Source organism: Bos grunniens, chromosome 28 (assembly GCF_055505025.1).
Source record: "Bos grunniens cultivar Pamir isolate PY7600 chromosome 28, Bosgru_T2T1.0, whole genome shotgun sequence".
Lineage (NCBI taxonomy): Eukaryota > Metazoa > Chordata > Mammalia > Artiodactyla > Bovidae > Bos > Bos grunniens.
The window spans coordinates 43194030-43220463 of NC_141192.1; the positions used below are offsets into that span (position 1 = coordinate 43194030).

Consider the following 26434-nt stretch of genomic DNA (forward strand, 5'->3'; position numbering starts at 1 on the left):
CAAGGAGCAAACATCTTTTAGTTTCATGGCTGCAGTCACCATCTGCAGTGATATTGGAGCCCAAAAAAATAAAGTCTGTCACTGTTTCCACTGTTTCCCCATTTATTTGCCGTGAAGTGATGGGACTGGATTCCATAATCTTCATTTTTTGAATGTTAAATTTTAAGCCAGCTTTTTCACTCTCCTCTTTCACTTTCATCAAGAGGCACTTCAGTTCCTCTTTGCTTTCTGCCGTAAGTGTGGTGTCATCTGCATATCTGATGTTATTGATATTTCTCCTGGCAATCTTAATTCCAGCTTGTGCTTCATCCAGCCTGGAATTTCACATGATGTACTCTGCATATAAGTCAAGTAAGCAGGGTGACAGTATACAGCCTTGACATACTCCTTTCCCAATTTTCAACCAGTCTGTTGTTCCATGTCCAGTTCTAACTGTTGCTTCTTGACCCACATACAGATTTCTCAGGAGGCAGGTAAGGTGGTCTGGTATTCCCATCTCTTTAAGAATTTTCTACAATTCCCCAGAGAGAGAGAGAGAGATTGATTTTAAGGAATTTGCTCACAACAGTGGCTGCCTGACTTCATTTTATAAACGGTTATCCCTCCATCATGATTTTAGTCTGTCATCACAGCAGAGCTGGCCTTCCTCATTATTCTCTGCAGTTGACCCTGTATTGGGGCAGTGGTGTTCTTATAACAAGACATTTAGTTTTACTTTGCACCCCACCAGAAACCAAGTGACAAATTGGTGGGAGATGTATGTGGTGTAATTTCTAGAGCAAGCTTGAGAGTCATTTACAGACTGTGATAGCTGAGTTGGGCTGTAAATGTCCTGGGCATCTTTTCTACACCAAAAGAGAAGGTCCCCAAAGGTCTTGAGGCCATGTGTTGTTGCGTATTCCCACCAAGGTTGCTATGAAGGAGGGCGGCCAGTGAGGTGCGAGGGCCCTGATGGTCCATCTTGAACAGCACCTGGGAAGCCACACCATGTGCCTAGACCAGCTTCCTTAGCCTCCCTCCACCGTCTGGGGCTGTAGGGATGGAATACCTCGGTTTTTGTAGTATGCATAATTTTTTCAAGTGTGAACAGTAAGAGATCTTACTAGAAAAGCATATTCACATGAAAATGTGTTGTAAACTGGACAAACTTGTTTTCACCTTGCTTTGAAGGGAATTTCACTCATCTGTGTTTATATTTGACTACTTAGAAAATAAAAAGCCTTGACTCATTCATTTTAAAATGATAGTGAACTCTCCTCAACAAATCAGTTAGGATTCTTTTCTGCGGTGGAATATTATTTTTTCAGGTCATTTTATGATTCCCTAACTAAATAAAAGTAGTCAAATGGTTAGTAAATTTTAAAGCAAGTCAAATCATTTTTATATTCCATTTCTTACCATTATAGTATTATGTGCTAATTTTGTCTTTTTATTCATAGAATTTTGCTATCAATCTGAGAAGTGGGACTTCAAGTTCCTATTTTGTATGTACATAATTATGTAACTTTAAGATAAATTGTTTGACGGAACTCTTCAGTTCTCCCAGAAAGTAAGATAACTGAGCAGATGAGTCTTGAACCACACACCCAAAATCCACATACACGTTGGAGAAGCATGTTCTCATCTTCAGATGATTTCAGTGGTGAGCCAGGAGGTCACTTTGTCTTACAGGGCTTCACCAGAATTCTGTTCCATTAGATGCAACCCAACTGAATGTGTTTATTTCAGCCTCTGTCTTATTTCTTCTTAATTCCCATCCACAACTTTCTTCAATTACGGAAAAATATCACCAGACCAAATATGATTACTCAGTGTCTGTATCAATGAACAGGTAGAGAATGTAGCAATTCTAGACTTGTCTAATGAGTGGCCATTCCTTTATATCTATATTTGAAAATAATGAGAATGAGAGTTATGAAACTAACTGCTCACATTCAGTGGTTCTTATTTATAAATTATGGCTAGCTTAAAAATTATCTTAGAATTTCTTTTTTTTATTCCATGGGTAAAAACCATACTTTATGGTGACAATGATTTTGAAATACAAAAATAGAAGATTTTTTTAAATTTTTTTACTGTTTTTTAATTAAAATATAGTGATTTACAAAGTTGTATTAGTTTCAGGTGTACAATAAAGTGATTCATTTATACGTACAAGTATATCTTTTTTCAGATTCTTTTCCCTTATGGGTTATTATAAAATGTTGAGTATAGTTCCCTGTCCTATACAGTAGATTGGTTATTTTTTTCTACATAGTAGTATGTATATGTTAATCCCAAACTCCTAACTTCTGACTCCCCACAGCTTTCTCCTTTGGTAACCATAAGCTTGTTTTCTCTATCTGTGAATCTATTTCTGTTTTGTATATAAGTCCATTTGTATCATTTTTATTAGATTTCATATATAAGCAATATCCTATATTTTTCTGTTTTATGCAACTTAGTATGATAATCTCTAGGTATATCTATGTTGCTCCAAAAGGCATTATTTCATTATTTTTCATGTTTGAGTACTATTCCATTAAATATATATATATACACACACACCACATCTCCCTTATCCATTCAGACAATTAGGCTGCTTCCTTGTCTTGGCTATTATAAACAGTGCTGCAATGGACACTGGAGTGCGTATATATTTTCACATAATGGTTTTCTCTGGATATATGCCCAGGGGTGAATTGCAGGATAATAGAGTAGCTCTATTGCTAGTTTGTTAGGGAATGCCCATATTGTTTCCATAGTGGCTGCACCGATTTACATTCCCACCAACATTGTAGGAGGGTTCCCTCTTCTCCACATTCTCTCCAGCATTTGTTGTTTGTACACCACTCTGACGGGTGTGAACTGATACCTCTTTATAGTTTTGATTTGTATTTCTCTAATAATTGGCAATGTGGGGCATCTTTTCATGTGCCTTTTGGCCATCTATATGGTGTCTTTGGAGAAACATCTATTTAAATATACCCATTTTTTGACTGGGTGATTTGTTTTGGGTTTTTTTTTTATATTCAGCTACATAGTTCTTTGTATGTTTTGGAGATTAATCCTTTGTCAGTCACACCGTTTGCAAATATTTTCTTCAGTTCTGTAAGTTGTCTTTTCATTTTGTTCATGGTTTCCTTTGCTGTGAGTTTAAATTTAATTAGGTCCCATTTCTTTATTTTTGCTTTGTTTTCCTTTGCTTTAGGAGACTGATCCAAAAATGCATTGCTACAATTTATGTGAAAGTATACTGCCTGTGTTTCCCTCTAGAAGTGTTATGGTTTCTGGTATTACATTTAGGCCTTTAATTGATTTTGAGTTAATTTTATATATGGTGTAGGAGAATGTTGTGATTTTGTTCTTTTACATATAGCTGTCCAGTTTTCCCAATATCACTTATTAAAAAAACCATTTTTTCTCCATTGTGTATTCCTGCCTCCTTTGATGTAGACTAATTGACCATAATTATGTGTGTTTATTCCTGGGCTCCCTATTCTGTTCCATGCATGGAGTTATGTGTCTGTTTTGTGCCAGTCCCATACTGTCTTGGTTACTACAACTTTGTAATATATTCTGAACCCAGGGAGCCTGATTTCTCCAGCTCTGTTCTTTTTTCTTAAGCTTCTTTGGCTATTTGGGGTCTTTTGTGTTTCCTTAATTTTTGTTATAGTTTTGAGGAAAATGCCATTGGTAATTTGATAGGGATTACATTGAATCTGTAGATTGCTGAAAGGTTGTTGCCGAATCACGCAAAGACGCCAGGATTCTTGGCCCCCAGAGGAGAAGAATTCAATCCGGGGCCAGAGACAAGGCTTGATTGCTCAGAGCTTTTGTGTAATAAAGTTTTATTAAAGTATAAAGGAGATAGAGAAAGCTTCTGACATAGGCATCAGAAGGGGGCAGAAAGAGTGCCCCACTGCTAGTCTTCAGCAGGATGTTATATATTCACTAGCAGTCTGTTAATGAAAGAAAGTGAAAGTGAAGTCGCTCAGTTGTGTCCGACTCTTTGCAACCCCGTGGGCTGTAGCTCACCAGGCTCCTCCGTCCATGGGATTCTCCAGGCAAGAATACTGGAGTAGGTTGCCATTTCCTTCTCCAGGGGATCTTCCTGACCCAGGGATTGAACCCAGGTCTCCCACATTGCAGGCAGAGGCTTTAACCTGAGCCACCAGGCAAAGGAATGTCTTAAAACTCAGAATGGCACCAGGCCCCTCACCCATAAGATGCATTTTGGGATAATCTTGGCACCAAATGGTTCATCCTGAGCCATAAAATAATTAACTTGAATCTTGAAGAAGGGCAGATCACCATACAAATAGTTTCATTTTCATAGATTAGGGGAACAATATCTGAGTATAACATACTGGTTTGTCAAGTAGGTTCTGAGCCAAGAGATGGAACCCACTTGAAGACAGAGTCTGGGGTAAATGCATAGTACATTAGCATAGCTTAAGACAAATATTTCCATAAGAGAAAGGCATTGGTTATCTTAGGTTTGAGAATAGTTAACTTCAGGTGAAACCAGGTATCATTATGGCAACACAGTATTTTAAGAGAAACCTCCTTTTAAATTTGTATAGAGAAGGGAAAAATATCCCTAGTTTGTTTCCTCCTGCCGCTTAAGAGAGATAAAAATATCTGACACTTGCAGGCTATTTCCTCCCTTTGGAGACCCCTTGCCTTCCTGCCTGTTACCCTCTCATTGCCTTGGTAGTGAAGTCATTTTGACAATATTGATTCTTTCAATCCAAGAACAGGGTAAAACTTTTCATCTGTTTGTGTCATCTTTGAGTTCTTTCAGCAGTGTCTTACACTTTTCAGAATATAGGTCTTTTGTCTCCTTAGGTAGGTTTATTCTGATGTGTTTTATTCTTTTTGATGTGATGGTAAATGAGATTCTTTCCTTAATTTCTCTTTCTGACCTCTGGTTATTACTGTATAGAAATGCAACAGATTTCTGTGTACTGATTTTTTTTTGTACCCTGTGTGTGTGTGTGCTAATCACTCAGTCTTATGCAACCTTTGTGACCCCATGGACTGTAGCCCACCAGGATCCTCTGTCCATGGGATTTTCCAGGCAACAATACTGGAGTGGGTTGGCATTCCCTTCTTTAGGGGATCTTCCCAACCCAGGGATCAAACCCAGGTCTCCTGCATTGCAGGCAGATAGATTCTTTACTATCTGAGTTACCAGGGAAGCCCTGAGACTTTATCAAATTCACTGATGAGCTTTAGTAGTTTTCTGGTAGCATTTTTAGGATTTTCTATGTAGAGTATTATGTCATCTGCAAACAATAACAATTTTACTTCTGTTCCAATTTGGATTTTTTTTTTCTTTTCCAATTCCTGTGGTGAGGATTTCCAAAACTATGTTGAATAATAGTCATGAGAGTGGACATCCTTGTCTTATTCCTGATCTGAGAGAAAATGCTTTCAGTTTTTCACCACTGAGAGTAATGTTTGCAGTGGGTTGGTTGTATATGGCCTTTACTATGTTCAGGTAGGTTTCCTCTGTGTCCACTTTCCAGATAGTTTCCATCATAAATGGTTGTTGATTTTGTCAAAAGCTTTTTTTTGTATCTATTGAGATGATCCTATGGTTTTCCTTCTTCAGTTTGTTGATGTGGTGACCAGTCATTGTTTGATTTGTAAATATTGAAAAATCCTTGCATCCTTGGGATAAATCTCACTTGATCATGGTGCATGGTCCTTTTAATGTATTGCTGGATTTGATGTGCTAGTATTTTTTTGAGGATTTTTCCATCTATGTTCATCAGTTATGTGGTTGCTTTTTAGTCTCTAAGTCATGTCCCCATGACTTTTGTGACCCCATGGACTGTAGCCCACCAGGATCCTCTGTCCATGGGATTTCTCAGGCAAGAATACTGGAGTGGGTTGCCGTTTCCTTCTCCAGGGGATCTTCCTGACCCAGGGATCGAACCCACATCTCCTGCATTGGCAGGCAGGTTCTTTTCCACTGGGCCACCAGGGAAGCCCCCATTCATCAATTATATGGGCTTGTAATTTTCTTTTTCTGTGGTATCTTTTTCTGGTTTTGATATCAGGGTGATGGTGACCTCATAAAAGGAGTTTGAAAGTGTTCCTTCCTCTGAAATTTTGGGGAATATATTCAGAAGCAAAAGTGTTAACAGTTCTCTAAATATTTTGCAGAATTCACTTGTGAAGTCATCTGGTCCTGGACTTTCATTTGATGGGAGTTTTTAAATTACTGATTCAATTTCAGTAGTTGTAATTGGTCTGTTGATATTTTCTATTTCTTCCTGGTTCCATCTTGGGATACTCTGTCTAAGAATTTGTTCAATTTGTTCAACAGAATTTCTTCCAGATTGTCCGTTGTATTGGCATACAGTTGCTTGTAGTAGTATTCATGCTCCTTTATGTGGTATCAGTTGTAACTTTTCCTTTTGCATTTCTAATTTTATAGATTTAGGCCCTCTCCTTTTCTTGATGAGTCTGGCTAAAGGTTCTAACTTGGTTTACCTTTACAAAGAACCAGCTTATAGTTTCATTGATCCTTTCTATTGTTTTCTTAGTCTCTATTTCATTTATTTCTGCTCTCGTATTTATGGTTTCTTTCCTTCTGCTAACTTTGTGTTTTGTTTATTCTTCTTTCTCTGATTGCTTTAGGTGTAAGGTTAGGATGTATGTTTGAGATTTTTCTTGTTTCTTGGGGTATGATTGTATTGTTAATAAACTTCCCTCCTAGAACTGCTTTTGCTGTGTCCCATGGGGTTTCGATCTTTTGTTTTCATTTTCATTTGTCTCTAGATATTTTTTGTTATTTCCTCTTTGATTTCTTGAGTGATCCATTGGTTGTTTATTATCATATTATTTAGCCTCCACATGTTTGAAGTTTTTGCAGTTCTTTAGTTTATTTCTTTTTTACTATTTATTTATTTTTAGCTGTTCTGGGTCTTCATTGCTACGTGGGCTTTTCTCTAGTTGGGTGAGTGGAGGCTGCTCTCTAGTCGTGATATGTGGGCTCCTCACCGTGGTGGTTCTCTGTTGCAGGGCACAGGCTCTAGGGCATGTGGGCTGCAGTAGTTGTGGCACGCGGGCTCAGCAGTGGCCGCCTGTGGGCTCTGCAGTGCAAGCTCAGGTAGTTGTGGCCGCAGTCTTATTTACTACAGGGCACGTGGGATTTCCCTAGACCAGGGATCAAACCCATGTCTCTTGTATTGGCAGGTGGATTCTTTACTCCTGAGCTACAGGGAAGCTCATGTAGCTTATTTCTGATCTCACAGGGTTGTGACTGAAAAAGGTGCTTGATATGATTCTAATTGTCTTCAGTTTACTGAGATTCACCTCATGGTCCAGAATGTGATCAATCCCGGCATGTGATCAATCCCAGCATGTGAGAATGTTTCATATACACTTGAGAAGAATGTGTATTCTGCTACTTTCAGATGAAATGATTACACACACACACACATATATATGTAAATGTATGTATGTGTGTATATATATATATATATATGTCTATCTCAGTTAAGTCCATCTGGTCTAATGTGTCATTTAAGGCCTGTGTTTCCTCATAGATTTTCTGTCTGGATGATCTGTCGATTGATATAAGCAAGCTGTTAAAATCCCCTACTGTTGTGTTACTGTTGATTTCTCTTTTTCTGTCTTGTTAACATTTGTCTTATTGAGATGTTCCTCTGTTGGGTGCGTATATAGTTACCATTGTTAAATCTTCTTGGACTGACCCCTTGATGATTACATAGTGCCTCCTTTGTCCCTTGTAACAGTCTTTAGTTTAAAGTCAGTTGTCTGCTTTTGAGTATTGCTACTGTAGCTTTCTTTTGATTTTGATTTACATGGAATACTTTTTTTCCATCCTCTCACTTTCAGTCTCTATGTGTCCCTAGATCTGAAGTGGGTCTTTTGTGGACAGCATGCATACAGGTCTTATTTTTGTATCCATTCAACCAATCTGTGTCTTTTGGTTGGAGCACTTAATCCATTACATTTAAGGTGATTATCAATATGTATATTTCTATTGTTATTTTCTTAATTGTTTTGGATATGCTTTTGTAGGTCTTTTTTCTTCCCTTTCTCTTTTGTTCTCTTCTCTAGTTCTCTTGATGACTGTCTTTAGTATTATGTTTGGATTCCCTTTTCTTTTTGTGTGTATTGAAATGTGTTTCAAATACCCTGCATTTGTACTCTCCTCCTCTCACAATTACTGGGTTAGATATCATACATGTGTATAGATGATTTCCCATCTTTGCTATATGTTTGCCTTTACCAGTAAACTTCCCCATTTTGTTATTTTCTTGCTTCTTGTTGTGGCTTTTTCTTTTCCACTTAGAGAAGTTTCTTTAGCATTTGTTGCAAAGCTTGTCTCATGGGACTGACTTATCTTTTGCTTGTCTGTAAATCAATTGATTTCTTCATCAAATCTGAATGAGAATGTTGTTGGGTAGGGTTTTCTTGCTTATAGGTTTTTCCCTTTAATCTTTTAAAATATATCCTGCCACTCCTTTCTGGCCTGCAGTTTCTGATGAGAAATCAGCTGATAGTCTATGAGGATTCCCTTGTATTTTATTTGTTGCATTTCTCTTATTGCTTTTAATATTTTCTATCTTTAATTTTTGTCAGTTTGATTATTCTGTGTCTCATTGTGTTCTTCCTTCAGTTTATCCTGTGTGGGACTCTGTGCTTCCTGCACTTGGGTGACTCTTTTGTTTTTCATTTTAGGAAAGTTTTCTGCTATTATCTCTCCATAAATCTTTTCAGGCCTTCTCTGTCTGTCTCTCTCTTTCTCTCTCTCCTCCTTCTGGGACCCCATAATGCAAATGTTGGTGTATCTGATGTTGTTCCAGAGGTCTATTAAACTGTTTTCATTCTTTTTCCTTTATTTTGTTCCATGGCAGTGATTTCCACTACTCTCTTCCAGTTCACTGTAAGTTCTTCTGCCTCATTTATTCTGCTATTGATTCCTTCTAGTGTATTTTTCATTTCAATTATTTTACTCTTCAACTCCATTTGGTTGTTCTTTATATTTTATGACTCTTTGTTTTTAAAAATTCTTGTAACTTCTCACTCTGTGCATCCATTCTTTTCCCAAGTTCTTAGATCATCTTTATAATCATTACTCTGAAGTCTTTCTCATGTAAGTTGCCTAACTCCACTTCACATAGTTGTTCTTGGGTTTTATCTTGTTCCTTCTTCTGGAACATATTCCTCTGCTATCTCATTTTATCTAAATTTCTATTTTTATTTTTATGTATGTGGAAAGTTAGTTATATTTCTCAACCTGGGAGATGTGGCCCTCTGTAGGGGATGTCCTATGTGTCCCAGCAATGCACTCCTCTCTTGTCGCAAGGGCCAGGGATCAGCTGGTCCCAGGGTAGGTTCTGATCTACCTTTGGGGACTCAGTCTGCAGGCTGCTCAGTTCAGTTCAGTTCAGTCGCTCAGTCATTTCCGACTCTTTGCAACCCCATGGACTGCAGCATGCCAGGCTTCCCTGTCCATCACCAACTCCCAGAGCCTACTTGAACTCATGTGCAGGCTGCCAGATCATAGTTTTCTTGCTTCTGTCTGCCCCCTGGTGGTTGAGGCTGGTTGAAAAGCTTGTGCAGGCTTTTTGGTAGGAAGGTCTAGTGTCTGCCCACTGCAGGGTCTTGTCCCTCTGGTGGGTAGAGCCATGTGACGGGGTGTGTTTATAAGTGGCTGTGGGCTCGGGGTGACTTTAGATAGCCTACTTACTGATGGATGGGTCTATGTCCCCACCTTGTTGGTTGTTTAGCCTGAGGCATTCCAGCACTGGACACTGAAGACTGTTGAGTGGGGCCAGGTCTTGGTACCAAACTGACAGCCTCCAGGAGAGCTCATGCTGGTGAATATTTCCACTACCAGTGTTCTTGTCCCCACAGTGAGCCAGAGCCACCTCTACCCCCCAGGAGACCCTCCAAGACCAGCAAGTAGGTCTGACCCAGGCTCCTATAAAGTCAGTCCTTTTGTCATGGGTCCTGGTGCATTTGAGTCCTTGTGTGAACCCTCCCCAAAAGTAGAGTTTCTGTTTTACCACACTCCTGTGCAGCTCCCGCACCCCAGCCCTGTTTGGCCATCAAACCAAATGGTCTGGGCGCTCCTCTATTGAATTCCAGTTCCTCAAGCTGAGGACCCTGACAGGAGGCTCGGAATTCTCTCCTGTGGGAGAATAGCTGCCATTTAGTTATTTTCCAGTCTGTGGGCCAGCCACCCAAGTGGTGTGGGACTTGATTATATCACAGATGCACCCCTCCAACTATCTAATTAGGTTTCTTCAATATGTCTTTGGATGCAGAATTTTTTTAATAGACTCCAGTCTTTTATATTGATAATTATTCAGTGATTCTGGTGTCCTCATAAGAGGAAGTGAGCTCAAGTCCTTCTACTCCATAATCTTGTCCTCTCATGTGTAGTAAATTTATTGCTGCTATAAATGCAATAGGAAAAATTTCCAGGGCACTTTGAATCATTTCAGTTCAATTCAGTTGCACAGTCATGTCTGACTCTTTGCAACCCCATGGACCGCAGCACGCCAGGCTTCCCTGTCCAACACCAACTCCCAGAGCTTGCTCAAACTCATGTCCATCGAGTTGGTGATGCCATCAAACCATCTCATCCTCTGTTGTCCCCTTCTCCTCCTGCCTTCAATCTTTCCCAGCATCAGGGTCTTTTCCAAAAAGTCCGTTCTTAGCATCAGGTAGCCAAAGTATTGGAGTTTCAGCTTCAGCATCAGTCCTTCCAATGAATATGCAAAACTGATTTCCTTTAGGATTGATTGGGTGGTTCTCCTTGCAGTCCAAGGGACTCTCAAGAGTCTTCTCCAACACCACAGTTCAAAAGCATTGATTCTGTGGCACTCAGCTTTCTTTATAGTCCAACTCTCACATCCATACATGACTATTGGAAAAACCATAGCTTTGACTAGATGGACCTTTGTTGTCTAGGTTGGTCATAGCTTTCCTTCCAAGGAGCAAGTGTCTTTTAATTTCATGGCTGCAATCACCATCTGCAGTGATTTTGGAGGCCAAAAAAAGAAAGTCTGTCACTGTTTCCACTGTTTCCCCATCTATTTGCCATAAAGTGATGGGACCAGATGCCATGATCTTGGTTTCTGAATGAGTTTTAAGCCAGCTTTTTCACTCACTTTTATCAGGAGGCTCTTTAGTTCTTCTATTTCTGCCATAAGGGTGGTGTCATCTGTGTATCTGAGGTTATTTGTATTTCTCCCTGCAATCTTGATTCCAGCCTGTGCTTCATCCAGCCTGGTATTTTGCATGATGTACTCTGCATATAAACTAAATAAGCAGTGTGACAATATACAGCCTTGATGCATCCCTTTCCCAATTTTGAACCAGTCCATTGTTCCATGTCTGCTTCTAACTGTTGCTTCTTGGCCTGCATACAGATTTCTCAGGAGGCAGGTCAGGTGGTCTGGTATTCCCATCTCTTGAAGAATTTTCCACAGTTTGTTGTGATCCACACAAAGGCTTTGGCACAGTCAATAAAGCAGAAGTAGATGTTTTTCTGGAACTCTTGCTTTTTCGATGATCCAGTGGATATTGGCAGTTTGATCTCTTGTTCTTCTGCCTTTTCTAAATCCACCTTGAACATCTGAAAGTTCATGGTTCCCATACTGTTGAAGCCTGGCTTGGAGAATTTTGAGCATTACTTTACTAGCGTGTGAGATGAGTGCAATTGTGCAGTAGTTTGAACATTCTTTGGCATTGCTTTTCTTTGGGATTGGAATGAAAACTGACCTTTTCCAGTCCTGTGGCCACTGCTGAGTTTTCCAAATTTGCTGGCATATTGAGTGCAGCACTTTAACAGCATCATGTTTAGTATTTGATATAGCTCAACTGGAATTCCATCACCTCCACTAGCTTTGTTCATAGTGATGCTTCCTAAGGCCCACTTGACTGTCTCATTCAATGGCACTTTGAATGGCATCAAATGATAAGGCTCATTGCCAGATGTGGTGTCAAGAACCAGCATTGGGTTTAGTAGAAAAGAGTAGATCCAATGTCTCCAGTAATTTCAGAGGCCCTTTAAGGGAACCTTGATGCCTAAGTGGACAGCCAGCCAGTAGCTGAGAAAGAGCAGATTTTAGAAACAGTTTGTTTTAGCTATGGGTTCCTTTAGTTTCACTAAATTTAGTTTTGGCATCAATAAAGCAGATAGAAATGACTAAAGGTAAAATTTGAACTATATTACAAAAATCACAGTAAATAATTTACCTTATTCAGTTAATTTACATGTTGTACTTGGTAAAGGAAATTAGGCTGTCTCCTTTTTCTAGGAAGCTTGTGACTTTTCCTACAGATTAAAACATTTGGTTTAAAGATGTTTGTATTTTTCCAATGGGATATATATGCTACTGAAATTTTTACATAAAACTGTTTTTAAAATATATTTCAGAATGGAAGTTCTTTTTTTTTAAGCTCTCTCTCCACCAGGAATTAAAGACAACTAAAAGATTTGAATGTAATTAATCTTTCATAAGTAAGACTAGTAAATTTGTTGAATGGAGAAGTAATTTTTGCAGACATACTTACAGATTAAAAAATTAATGTGCCTTATTTGAGAATTATTATGAGATGAAGGTTTGACTGTACAGTTTAAAAATATAGTTAGTGTACCTCATAGTACCAATTTTTTTTTAGAATTTTGAATACACTATTTCTCTCCCCTCATTTATTTAATAACAAAGGCAATTGGAAATAACCACTAATCAAAGGAAAACAATAGTAGTGGGAGAAAACACATGTGTGAACGAACTTTAAATCACACATCTTAAAAAAATGAATATTATTTTTCTGCATGTAAGTTTCACTGAGTGGTATTTTACCAAAGTCAGGATTGTATAACATGAATTTAAATGGAAAATATTTCCCAAAAAGTAGACAAAGTGAAGGAAGAAAAAGAACATTAGTTTTAATCATTATATGTAATATGTAACTTTCACCATCATGATGGAGAAAATACTGAATCAGTCCTGAAATGACATATGCACACTCTGTCATGTGTGGTGACTTTAAGGGGTCAGCTTTTAAAGTGTTGTCCCGGGAATGAACTTCTGGACATGGATAAAATGAGAAGTGAAATGTTCAGTTCATGATACGCCTGTTTTCCAGATCTTTCTGAGTAACTGTCTAGAGATGAATAGTCTGTGTTTATCCGGCTTGGGCTGACAAACCAGGCAGGTTGCAACCTGGTATTAAAACTGAAGTGATATGGAATATCTCTGAAAAATTCCCTCAAACAGTTAATATCATTCTCGTAACAGTTAATATCATTCTCGTAACAATGGTGATCAAGTAAAAACAAAGTTGGAGTTTGTATTTTCCAATTTGGATTTCTTAGTTAACTACCTCAAATCCTGCCGAAGAGTCACCATGTGGGGGCCTGCAGGAGGGACGCTTCCAGGGCAGAGGAAGAAAACTGCTTCACACCTTCCAGGCTCAGGCTTTGGCACGTCTGGGGTGCAGCACTTTTCTGTGTACAAAGGCATTTTCTTCAGTCGCTACATTATTGGAATTTTTACCAAACCCACTGACTTTCAACAGTGTGGGGCCTGTGAAACCCACTGCAGATTTGCTGGCCTCTGTCAGTTATAAAAAACATTCTGAGGTGGTTATCTCTCCTGGAATTTTTTTTGTTTTAGCTTGTATGTATTCTGAGTAGAACAGCTTCAGGACCTTCTGCTTTATAGAGTTTTAAGTTTCCTTCCAGTTTTGGTTTGTAATTATAAAGGGGAAATATGCATCAAATAATTTCTGCTCTTCTACAGAGTTTTGTTTTAAAAATGGAAACTTTGCTATTGTATCAGGTTGATAAAATCTTCCCCACTGCAATATTTTAAAATATATTTGGGCCTAAAGTGTTTCCAGAAGCTAAGTTCTTCAACTTAAAAGAGTTTAGAACTCCAAAATTTTTGTCCTCTGTAACAAAGAAGAGAAGAAATGGCCACATTTTTATTAGAGATTCTGATCCCTGTGTTCTTGCAATATGTGGGGAAAAGAGACATGTAAGAAAGTATACACTATCTTGCCCACTGTTTTATGTTTTAGACAATAGAAAGTTATAGAAAAGCTTTGTTGTTATTGTTCAGTCACTCAGTCATATCCGATTCTTTGCATCCCTATGGACTGCAGCACACCAGGCTTCCCTGTCCATCACCATCTTCTGGAATTTATTCGAACTCATGTCCGCTGAATTGGTGATGTCATTCAACCATCTCATCCTCTGTCTCCCCCTTCTCCTCCTATCCTCAATCTTTCCCAGCATCAGAGTCCTTTCCCACGAATTGACTCTTTGCATCAGGTGACCAAAGTATTGGAGTTTCTGCATCAGTCCGTCCGAAATCAGGGTTGATTTCCTTTAGGATGGACTGGTTTGATCTCCTTGCTGTCTAAGAGATTCTCAAAAGTTCTTCTCCAGCACCACAATTAGAAAACATCAGTTCTTCAGTACTCAGCCTTCTTTATGGTCTGACTTTCTCACATCCATACATGACTACTAGGAAAATTATAACTTTGACTATGTGGACCTTTGTTGGCAAAGTGATGTCTCTGCTTTTTAATACCATGTCTAGGTTTGTCACAGCTTTCCCTGCAAGGAGCATCTTTCAATTTCATGGCTGCAGTCACTGTCCACAGTGATTTTGAAGCCCAGGAAAATAAAGTATGTCACTGTTTCGATTGTTTCCCCATCTATTTGCCATGAAGTGATGAGACCGGATACCATGATCTTCATTGTTTGAACATTGAATTTTAAGCCAGCTTTTTCACTTTCCTCTTTCACCTTCATCAAGAACTCTTTTGTTCCTCTTTGCTTTCTGTGATTAAGGTGGTGTCATCTGCATATCTGATGTTATTGATATTTCTCCTGGCAATCTTGATTCCAGCTTACTCTTCATCCAGTCTGCCATTTCACATGATGTGCTCTGTATATAAGTTAAAAAAAACAGGGTGACTATATACAGCCTTGATGTGCTCCTTTCCCAATTTTGAACCAGTTCATTGTTCCACGTCCAGTTCTAACTGTTGCCTCTTAACCTGCATACCAGTTTCTCAGGAGACAGGTAAAGTGTTCTGGTATTCCCATCTCTTTAAGAATTTTTCAGTTTGTTGTGATCCATACAGTCAAAGGCTTTAGCATAGTCAAATGAAGCAGAAGTAGATGTTTTTCTGATCTCATGGGTGTTAGCAATGTGATCTCTGTTTCCTCTGCCTTTTCTAAATCTAGCTTGAACATCTGGAAGTTCTCAATTCACATACTGTTAAAGCTGATCTTGAAGGATTTTCAGCATAATCTTGCTAGCAAGTGAAATGAATGCAATTGTGCAGTAATTTGAACATTCTTTAGCATTGCCCTTCTTTGGGATTGGAATGAAACCTGACCTTTTCCAGTCCTGTGGCCACAGCTGAGTTTTCCAAATTTGCTGTCATATTGAGTGCAATACTTTTAACAGTATCATCTTTTAGGATTCGAAATAGCTCAGCTGGAATTCCATCACCTCCACTAGCTTTGTTCATAGTAATGATTCCTTAGGTCCACTTGACTTCACACTCCAGGATGTCTGGCTCTAGGTGAGTGACCACATCATTGTGGTTATCCAGACCATTAAGACCTTTATTGTACAAGTTCATCTGTGCATTCTTGACACCTCCTCTTAGTATTTTCAGCTTCTGTTAGGTCCTTACCATTTCTATCCTTTATTGTGCCCATCTTTGCATGAAATGTTCCCTTCGTATCTCTAATTTTCTTGAAGAGATCTCTAGTCTTAGTAATTTAAGATAACAGTTGTATTCAATCATATCATGATTCAAATCCATTAGAGTTGTATGTTTTAAGAAACTATGCTGCTAGCCCAGTAGATGTTCTAGAAAAAACAGTTGAATAAAAGTAGTCACTTTCATATTGAAAGAAAATATTTTTCAGGCTAGAATGAAACTAAAAGAAAAATGAAAGTTATCAGTGACTCTACATATACACACATTTCATAAGGCAAATTAGAAATCTTCTTTAACCAACGGTATTCTTCACAGAGCTAGAACAAATAATTTCACAATTTGTATGGAAATACAAAAAACCTCGAATAGCCAAAGCTATCTTGAGAAAGAAGAATGGAACTGGAGGAATCAACCTGCCTGACTTCAGGCTCTACTACAGAGCCACAGTCATCAAGACAGTATGGTACTGGCACAAAGACAGAAATATAGATCAATGGAACAAAATAGAAAGCCCAGAGATAAACCCACACACATACGGACACCTTATCTTTGACAAAGGAGGCAAGAACATACAATGGATTAAAGACAATCTCTTTAACAAGTGGTGCTGGGAAAACTGGTCAACCACTTGTAAAAGAATGAAACTAGAACACTTTCTAACACCATACACAAAAATAAACTCAAAATGGATTAAAGATCTAAACATAAGACCAGAAACTATACAACTCCTAGAGGAAAACATAGGCAAAACACTCTCCGACATACATCACAGCAGGATCCTCTATGACCCACCTCCCAGAATATTGGAAATAAAAGCAAAAATAAACAAGTGGGACCTAATTAAACTTAAAAGCTTCTGCACATCAAAGGAAACTATAATCAAGGTGAAAAGGCAGCCTTCAGAATGGGAGAAAATAATAGCAAATGAAGCAACTGACAAACAACTAATCTCAAAAATATACAAGCAACTCCTACAGCTCAATTCCAGAAAAATAAATGACCCAATCAAAAAATGGGCCAAAGAACTAAATAGACATTTCTCCAAAGAAGACATACAGATGGCTAACAAACACATGAAAAGATGCTCCACATCACTCATTATCAGAGAAATGCAAATCAAACCACTATTAGGTACCATTTCAGACCAGTCAGAATGGCTGTGATCCAAAAGTCTACAAGCGATAAATGCTGGAGAGGGTGTGGAGAAAAGGGAACCCTCTTACACTGTTGGTGGGAATGCAAACTAGTACAGTCACTATGGAGAACAGTGTGGAGATTCCTTAAAAAACTGGAAATAGAACTGCCTTATGATCCAGCAACCCCACTGCTGGAGGAAACCAGCATATAGGAAACCAGTGTGTAGGAAACCTACATACTGAGGAAACCAGAATTGAAAGAGACACGTGTACCCCAATGTTCATCACAGCACTGTTTATAATAGCCAGGACATGGAAGCAACCTAGATGTCCATCTGCAGATGAATGGATAAGAAAGCAGTGGTACATATACACAATGGAGTATTACTCAGCCATTAAAAAGAATACATTTGAATCAGTTCTAATGAGGTGGATGAAACTGGAGCCTATTATACAGAGTGAAGTAAGCCAGAAAGAAAAACACCAATACAGTATACTAACGCATATATATGGTATTTAGAAAGATGGTAACAATAACCCTGTGTACGAGACAGCAAAAGAGACACTGATGTATAGAACAGTCTTTTGGACTCTGTGGGAGAGGGAGAGGGTGGGATGATTTGGGAGAATGGCATTGAAATACGTATAATATCATATATGGAACAAGTCGCCAGTCCAGGTTCGATGCACGATACTGGATGCTTGGGGCTGGTGCACTGGGACAACCCAGAGGGATGGTACAGGGAGGGAAGAGGGAGGAGGGTTCAGGATGGGGAACACGTGTATACCTGTGGCGGATTCATTTCGATATTTGGCAAAACCAATACAATATTGTAAAGTTTAAAAATAAAATAAAATTTAAAAAAAAAGAAATCTTCTTTAGAAGGTTGTTAGAGGGGCATATTTGGTTACAAGCTACAGAGAACCACCTTCAATTAAGTAACACATGGGATTAAGTAACTCAGTTAAATTCCATGGGATTAAGTAACTCGTGGGGTTCTTGGAGGCCTCCAGGCTGCGCGGTAAAGGGAAACAGCCTCCAGGTGTGGAAACTCGGCAGGGATGAGCACAGGGCCCAGGCCCTGGCCAGATTAGAGTCAGTGGCAAGTCGTGGTTTCACTTTTTTTCAAGTTGTCTGATTTGGAGATATTTATTGAACTGTACCTCCATTTCCTCACTTCTAAAATGAGGAGAATAATAGAACAGTGCCAGGCACAGTATCAGCACCGTATATTGGTATTCTTAGTATTCTTGGTATTCTTGGTATTCTTCTCACTTCATGATGTTTACTATGGGGACCTGCCACTAATGACCCAAGTTTGAATTTTCCCTGTGGCTATTACTGCAGATTCTGAAAAGGGTGAGTTTGGTTAACTTCTAGACAGGTGGCATGGGCTCCCGAAGTTCAGCTGAGGCTGTGGGTGGCTGGTGCGGCAAGTCTTGCCAAGCTAAGAAGTAATGGCCCATTGACTTAGGGGGCATAGGTAGTGTAACAGTAAGGGTTAAAAAGAGATAATTCGGTGAATAGCCAATGACCTTTTATAGGTTGAACTTGTTTCTTTGTGGGAATTTTACATCACAAAGCGCATCATTTCACTTTTTGGGACTGTAGCTGCATACATCAGATGTGAGTAAACTTACATGAAAAGTAGCATGAAGAATTGTTTTGCCTGATTTGCTCACCATTTGTCCTGAGAGTTTCAGACTTAGACTAGTGGAAATTTCAGCTGCATTTACTTTGCAAACTTTGCATCAGAGCTGGCAGGAAATCACGTCATAGACTCTTGCCCCACTGAAGTTGTACTTCTGCAGAAAGTGTCCCGGAGGAAGACAGCAATACACCTAGGCTGACCGCAGGCCAATCCATCTTTCTGATCTGTTTCCTTCATGTGCATGGGAGGTCAACGTGGTCAAGCAGACAGTTTTTAACACAGAAGCCAAACATGCAGTAGATCCACCATACACACCGCTTTTTCCCTAGACACTATGCTTTTTTTTACTTTTCTTTTTTTTATTAATATAAATTTATTTATTTTAATTGGAGGCTAATTACTTTGCAATATTGTATTGGTTTTGCCATACATTGACATGAATCCACCACGGGTATACATGTTCCCCATCCTGAATACCCCTTCCACCTCCCTCCCATCCCATCCCTCTGGGTCATCCCAGTGCACCAGCCCCAAGCATCCTGTATCATGCATCAAACCTGGACTGGCGATTTGTTGAATCAACGTGCTCATATAATCAGAAGAAAAATCATCCAAACCCCTTGTACCTCCAAGTCTACACTTTAAAACTGAGCTACTCTTTCTTCACTTGAAGGCTCCACTGATGTCTTAGGAGAAACAGTGCCTTATAGGTTGGCATACACATTTTTAAAATTGGTGTTAAGAACCTTTTAATTCCTGTCCTTACTTAATAAACATAAAAATATAGGTCCCATTTTTTTTTTCAAAACTCATGCCACATATCTTTCCTTTTTCCCTTAGCTCTATCCCACATATTGCAGGTTAGGTACAGATGAAAATAATATTTCACATCTACTAACTTAATATGAAATATGTGTTTTATCACCCGTGCTATTCAAGTGGCTAAGTCATGTTCTCAAATCCAGGCTTTCAGAATTTGGACCTCGTGTTAAAAGCAGCTCTATGGTTCGAGTTTGTATTTGCATAGGGCATTTTACAGTTTCATGCTATTGAATCTTCTTTCTGTACAAAGTGCCTATATAAAAATGTGAGATTCTATTTTAATGGATTATGAGATCTAATTTCCTCAAATAAATCTCTGGGGGAGGGGAGAATTTCTCCCCTATCCTCCCCAATAATTTGTACACACACAGTTATTCAGCATTATAATATTTGTGTAAACTCCATAAATTATCCATCATTTTAATAGAAATGACCAGATAATAAGGAAAACAAGTAGCAAGAGGTTAAAATAGTCATAAATGTCCTTATTGCTTTGCTAAATCTACAGTTGTTAAATATTACTATGTTGATTTAAGACAGTGGCATTTTTTTCATAGCCTATTGTATAGTTCAAGAACAAAATTTACCAGAAATATCAGGGGATGCATGTCTAAGTAATTTTTAATGTTAAAATTTTTTTAGAATCAGTAACCACAAATAACTACCCACTCAAATTATTTTGATGGAAAATAAATTTTAAAAGAAAACTAAATGTCAAAATCCAGCACTTCGTAGCTTGTTTCAATTATAATGTTTATCATTTGGTGCAGAATAAATGTAGTGATGTTAATTATAAGATTTATAGAACAATGAGTGAAGGATGGGATAGCCTGTCTCCCAGATAATAGTTCATAAATAAGAAAAAAGAGAAGGTTTGCTGCTAGGTAATATAAAATGATACTGGCATTTTAAAAATCATTATTTCTTAATTCCATCGTAAAAAAGACATATTTCAGTGCCAGCTCAGAAGTGAAACACTATCTTTAAAGTTTTCTGTTTGCATTTTCTCACTAGCTAGATAAAGGAATCTGAAAAATTGACAGTCAGTGATAGGGCAGCAAAATGAAGGCTCTGAAATAGTGAACAAGGTGTTAGCATTCAGAAGGAGACAATGAGAAGAAGGCCTGTGTTAACAGGGGAAAATGAAAGGATTTATCTTTTCACCACTTTGAAGTGGTCTTTTTTGCATAGGATGCTTCTGAGAAGAGCTCTGAAAGGAGGAAAACAAGGAGAAATAAAATCAACTAGATTAACTATAAATGACAAACAGGAAATAAGATAGGTATAGTTAAGTAACATTACTTGTGCTATGTTTTGTAAATACTCCTTATCAAATTAAGAATCTCCTTCAGTTACCTCATTTGCTAAGCTTTAAAATTATGAATAGGGATTAAATTTTTTCAAACATTTTTTCTAAAGCTATTGAATGGTTGCATTAATTTTCTCCTTTAACATGTTAATGTGAAATACATTGGTTTTTTTAAAAAAATGTTGAGCCAACCTTGCAATCCTGAAACAAACTAACTTGGTTATGGGGGGAAAAAAGAAGAAGTAGGGGGAAATCAACCTTAGGATATTGGTTCTGCCAGAAGTAGACCTAGATTTCTAGATTTCTGCCTCAGGCCATTGACCAAATAAATTGCAAAAGAATTAAGGAAATAAACATTAAAATTGAAACTTAAACCAGAAGAAAATAATGGGAAATATTGTAGATTTTAAAATTGGGGGAAGTCTTCTAAGCATTGTAGCCACAGAGTATCAATGTTTATCTCTATTTTTCTTACTGTTCCTGAATTACCTGTTGTTTGTTGGTGTTCTTCTCAGTAGCAAACTGCAGAGGATACATAGTCAGGTTCATTCAGGAAAGGTTTTTCAGCTTGTTATCCTCATATTTTCTAGGCATACACTGTTTCTCCAGTTCGTTTCGCTTTTGATTAATTTTTATTTTTCTTAAGGTTTTAATTGTAGACGGAATTGAAAAAGTCAATTAGTACCACCAGGCTTGTAACAAAAGGCGGCCTCCCCTGCTCCACCCTTCCCTACACCCGATTACATTTCTCTTAGCAGTTTCCTCTCATATTTCTGCCATATTTCTCAATAATAACCTTGTACTACTAGTTCATTACTAATTTGCAATACAGGTAGGTGAAGTTTTAACTCACTTTGTTACCAAATCAAGCTTGGGTCAGCTCACCAATGTGCAGAAAAGTCAATCTGCTAATACTGGGTTGTGATGAAGGAAAATACAGCATTTATTGCAGGTGTCAAGCAAGGAGAACAGGCCAGTCATGCTCAAAGGACTAGAACTCCCTGATGGCTTTCACACATGGGTTGAAAGACCACATTAGGGGTAAGAGTCACAGGGTACATGATCATGTCTAGTTATTCTTCTGACTGATTGGTGATGAGGTAACAGGGTGATGATTTGAGAATCTCCATCATCAATCTTCAGGCTTTAACCAGTCTTCCTCTGTTTCTGCGTTTTCTCACTTCTCTCATCATTAACTGCTTGAGTCTCCTCTTTGGAACTCAGTTATTGTATTCTTCATCTCTGTTCAATTCTTTATTTTTTTTAATTCGTTTTTAAAAACTACCTTCTCCCTCTGTTCATCCAGTCTTCTCCCAAATTGTTTGATTATTATGATCATTACCTTGAACTCTATCAGATATATTGCCTATCTCTACATCACTTAGTTCTTCTGGGGTTTTATTTTTTTCTTCTTGGAATGTGTTCCTCTGTCATCTCATTTTTCCTAATTTGCTGTTCTTACTTCTATGTATCTGGTGGCTTGGTTACATTTCCCGACCTGGGAGCAGTGGCATCCTGTAGGTTCCAGCAGCACATTCTCTGGATACCATAGCTTCATGATCTAGGACTACCCCTGTTGGGTTGCCTTGGTCCTTCTCTTGAGGCAGGCTGGCTATTGTGGATGGTCTCCTAGGCATTGCTGGGCCCTGGGCCCTTTGATTGCCAAGTCCTGCCTTCTTGCTGATGGGTGGGGTGAGGCCCAGGGACTTCAGAGACTGGTGTCTGCATACTGGTGTGTGGGACCCCCTCCAGTGCAGGTGACCACGATGAGGCTGTAGTGGCTGCTCAGACCCTGGGTCCCACACCTCTTGAAATGCCTGAATATTTCCCTTTGTCCCTGAGCAGTGGAGAAGGACCAGGGGGATTAGTACAGTACACGCTCCCCACAGTGTTTCAGGGTCATCCCTCTGGTCAGTGAGTTCTGGATCTGAAATCAGCTCAACTCCAGGAACTGAGCAAGGCATCTTGATTTTTTATTAGAGCAACTGTTATCCTCCTATTTCTCTATTCTTGCCCTTTCCTCTGGTTATAGATGTTAAACAGTGTTGTGTGTGTTGTGTGTGTGTGTGTGTGTGTGCGCACGCACACACGTGCGTGCATGTGCCCATGTACCTCTAAGGATACCATGATCTATTAACTATCTCCACACTCCCTGTGGGGCAGACAGGATGGTAACTGTGATCCCTGGGCTTCACCATTGGCCCCTGTTAATTCATCATCATCTCCATGGATGTTAATGGGCTCAGCTATGACCTCCTCTCCTTTCCTGGCCCACAGCATGGACTGAAAACAGTATCCCTGTAACCAGCAGTCTTGACTGCCTTGGTGCACAGTGGGCCCTCTGGGACTTCCCATGGAGTGTTCCGTTGCTTAGTGCTCTGGATTCTTTTACTATATATGGACATGCCCACAGATCTCAGCCTCCTCACTCCCTCTTCTGTTTTCCAGAGCAGCTGAGTCATGTCTGCTTTTCTCTGCATTGGCCACCATTTACTCTAGACCTGTAAGAGCTACCCCTGGGTCCTGCTACCTCAGGAAAGTTTTCTTGCAGCCACCTGTGTGTATAATCTCTTTTCCTTCATCAGTTCTGGCACTTTTCTAGATGGGGAGCTCACCTTTACTAGAGAAGAGTAGGCCCCCTCTACAAACTACTGATAGTTTCAGGGATCTGTAAGGGTGACTCATATCTTTCTCACTTGTTTCAGGATCCAAGATTTTCCTAGCCAGGGATCTGATTTTAGCATAGCAGACCTGCTTGGCTGTGCTTCTAAATGTCTCTGGAGCTCTTCAGTTCTGTTAGATCTTTTTGCTGTGTTGCTGTTTCTGTTCTCTCACTACAGGTGATAATGGCCTCTTTCCAATTATCGAGTTGCCCCCTAGTCTTTAGCTGTCTGTTATTGCTCAGGATCCCTCATTATCTCTCTGTGGGGTGTCAGTCCAACTCAGCTGTAGTCAGCCAATTCCACTATCTCTGTGGCTTTTTCTCACCATATCTTCAGCAACCTGAATCATCACACCTGTGAGGACATTTTCTAGGCCACTCTGCTGATATCTTTACAAGTTCATGGCCTCCTCCACTGTGCCAGGGTCTGCCTTGTGTACCACCCAGGACAGTGGGGTGCTGGCTGACTGTGTCTCAGACCTCATCTTACTGCTTGTTTTCTCAGGCTCCTCGTGGCTCCACTTATACTATTTCAAGTTCTCCACAAAGCTGTTGCCAAGACTGGATTTACTGGGAAAAACAGTAATGGAGGCAGAGGAAGCTGGGGCAGCTATTAGACCCAGATGCAGGTCGAGCTCTCATGGTGGAGAGCGAAGGAAGAAAGCCTAAATAGCAAAAGCCTTAGACTGCAGTGCAGTTACCAGAAAGTTTTGGTAAAGCCAAATGAAAGTCCTTGAGCCAAAGTCACCATTTAGAGGAGCCTGTGTGTCCTAGATGACACCCACACCAGCATCCCTGCTGAGTGCACTTGCTGGCCAGGAGCAACCCTGGGCCTCCGTACAGATGAAGTGATGGGCTTCAAAACAGCATCTAAGGCCCTTGGTCATTTCCATTTTCCACAGTTGGAACCTGGGAGATCTGAAAGATGCATACTTGTGGCTGCCACAAACATGATATTTTTATTTCTCCTATTTTTAATACCTTTAAATTAACCAATGTTTATTTAATATCTTTGCCCCTTCCCAAAATAATATAACACCTTCAAATTGTTTAACTTTTCTCACCACAGGTTGTTGATCAGTATTTTAGGTTTGTGTGTTTATGTGTGTGTGTGTGTGTAAGATGTGATGTCTGTTTATAGACTCATTTTGTTGATTTTTTTGCATATAAATATTCAGCTGTTTCAGCACATTTGTTGAAAAGACTATCATTTCTCCATTGAGTTACCCTTGTTCCTTTTTCAAAGATCAGTCAGCTACATTTCTGAGCCTGCGTTTGGACACTCTATTCTGTTTCATTAATGTATATGTCTACTCTTTCACTAATATATCACACTGTCCCACTTTATAGTGTGTCTTAAAATTGGGTAGTGAATCAGTTTGTCAACATCCACAAAATAACTTGTTAGGATTTTTATTGGAATTACATGGATAAAATTAAGTTGGGAAGAACTGGCATCTTTACAATATTGACTATTCCTACCCATGTTCATTGGAACAAAGGACTGGTTCAAAATTGGGAAGGGGGTACATCAAGGCTGTATATTGTCACCCTGCTTACTTAGCTTATAGGTAGAGCACATCATGTGAAATGCTGGGCTAGATGCATCACACACAGGCTTTGCTCAAGACTGGCAGGAGAAATATCAACAGCCTCAGATATGCAGATGACACCACCTATGGCAGAAAGTGAAGAGGAACTAAAGAGTCTCTTGATGAAAGTGAAAGAGGAGAGTGAAAAAGCTGGCTTAAAACTCAAGATTCAAAAAGCTAAGATCATGGCATCCAGTCCTACCACTTCATGGCAAATAGATGGGGAAATGTGGAAACAATGTCAGATTTCATTTTCTTGGGGTCCAGAATCAATGCAGACAGTAAGTGTAGCCACAAAATTAAAAGACACTTGCTCCTTGGAAGAATAGCTATGTCAAACCTAGACAGTGTATTAAAAAGCAGAGACATCACTTTGCTGACAACGGTCTGTGTAGTCAAACCTGCGTTTTTTCCAGTAGTCATGTATGGATCTGAGAGTTGGACCATAAAGAAAACTAAGCACCAGTGAATTGACACTTCTGAACTGTGGTGCTGGAGAATAGTCTTGAGGGTCCCTTGAACAGCAAAGAGATCAAACCAGTCAATCCTAAAGGAAATCAACCCTGAATATTCATTGGAAGAACCAATGCTGAACCTCCAATACTTTGGCCACCTGATGTGAAGAGCTAACTTATCAGAAAGGACTCTGATACTGGAAAAAATTGAGGGAAAGAGGAGAATGGGGTGACAGAGGATGAGATGGTTAGATGGCACCACTCACTCAATGGACATGAGTTTGAGCAAACTTAGGGAGATAGTGATGGACAGAGAAGCCTGGCGTGTTGCAGTTCACGGGGTCACAAAGAGTCAGATGCAACTTAGTGACTGAACAACAACCCATGTTCATAGTATATCTCTCCACTTATTTAGATCTTATTTGATATTTTCATCATAGTTTTATAATTTTCCTCATAGGCTTTATATCTGTAACTAGATTTCTACCTTAGTATTCCATTTTTTTGTGCTATAGGAAATTATTTGTTTTTAATTTCAAAACTTAATTGTTCAATGCTAGTATATCAGAAAACATTTGAGTTTTATTTATTGACCTGTATCCTTCAATGTTCCTATATTTGTTTATTAGTTCCAGGAATTATTTTGTAGATTCTTTGGCACTTCTACATAGACATGCTGTGCTGTGTGCGTCATTGTTCACTCATGTCTGACTTTTTGTGACCCCAAGGACTGTAACCCTCCAGGCTCCTCTATCCATTGGGATTCTCAGGCAAGAATACTGGAGTGGGTTGCCATGCACTCCTCCAGAGAATCTTCCAGACCCAGGGATTGAACCTGAGTCTTCTGTGTTGCAGGCAGATCTGTACCACCAGGGAAGCTGAAGAATACTGGAGTGGGTAGCCTACTCCTTCTACAGGGGTCTTCCTGACCCAGGAATTGAACTGGGTAAATTTGATTCCTGCATAGCAGGTGGATTCTTTACCAGCTGAGCTACCAGGGAAACCCCTACTTAGGCATATTCATCTGCAAATACACTTTTACTTCTTCCCTCCCAATCTGTAAACCTTATT

At 39.2% G+C, this 26434-nt stretch overlaps 1 protein-coding gene across 6 annotated transcripts in view; it reads left to right on the forward strand.

Annotated features, from left to right (window-relative positions):
- The window catches only part of FMN2 (formin 2), a 345241-nt gene that overhangs the window by 286622 nt on the left and 32185 nt on the right, over nucleotides 1-26434 (forward strand). The window lies entirely within an intron of this gene.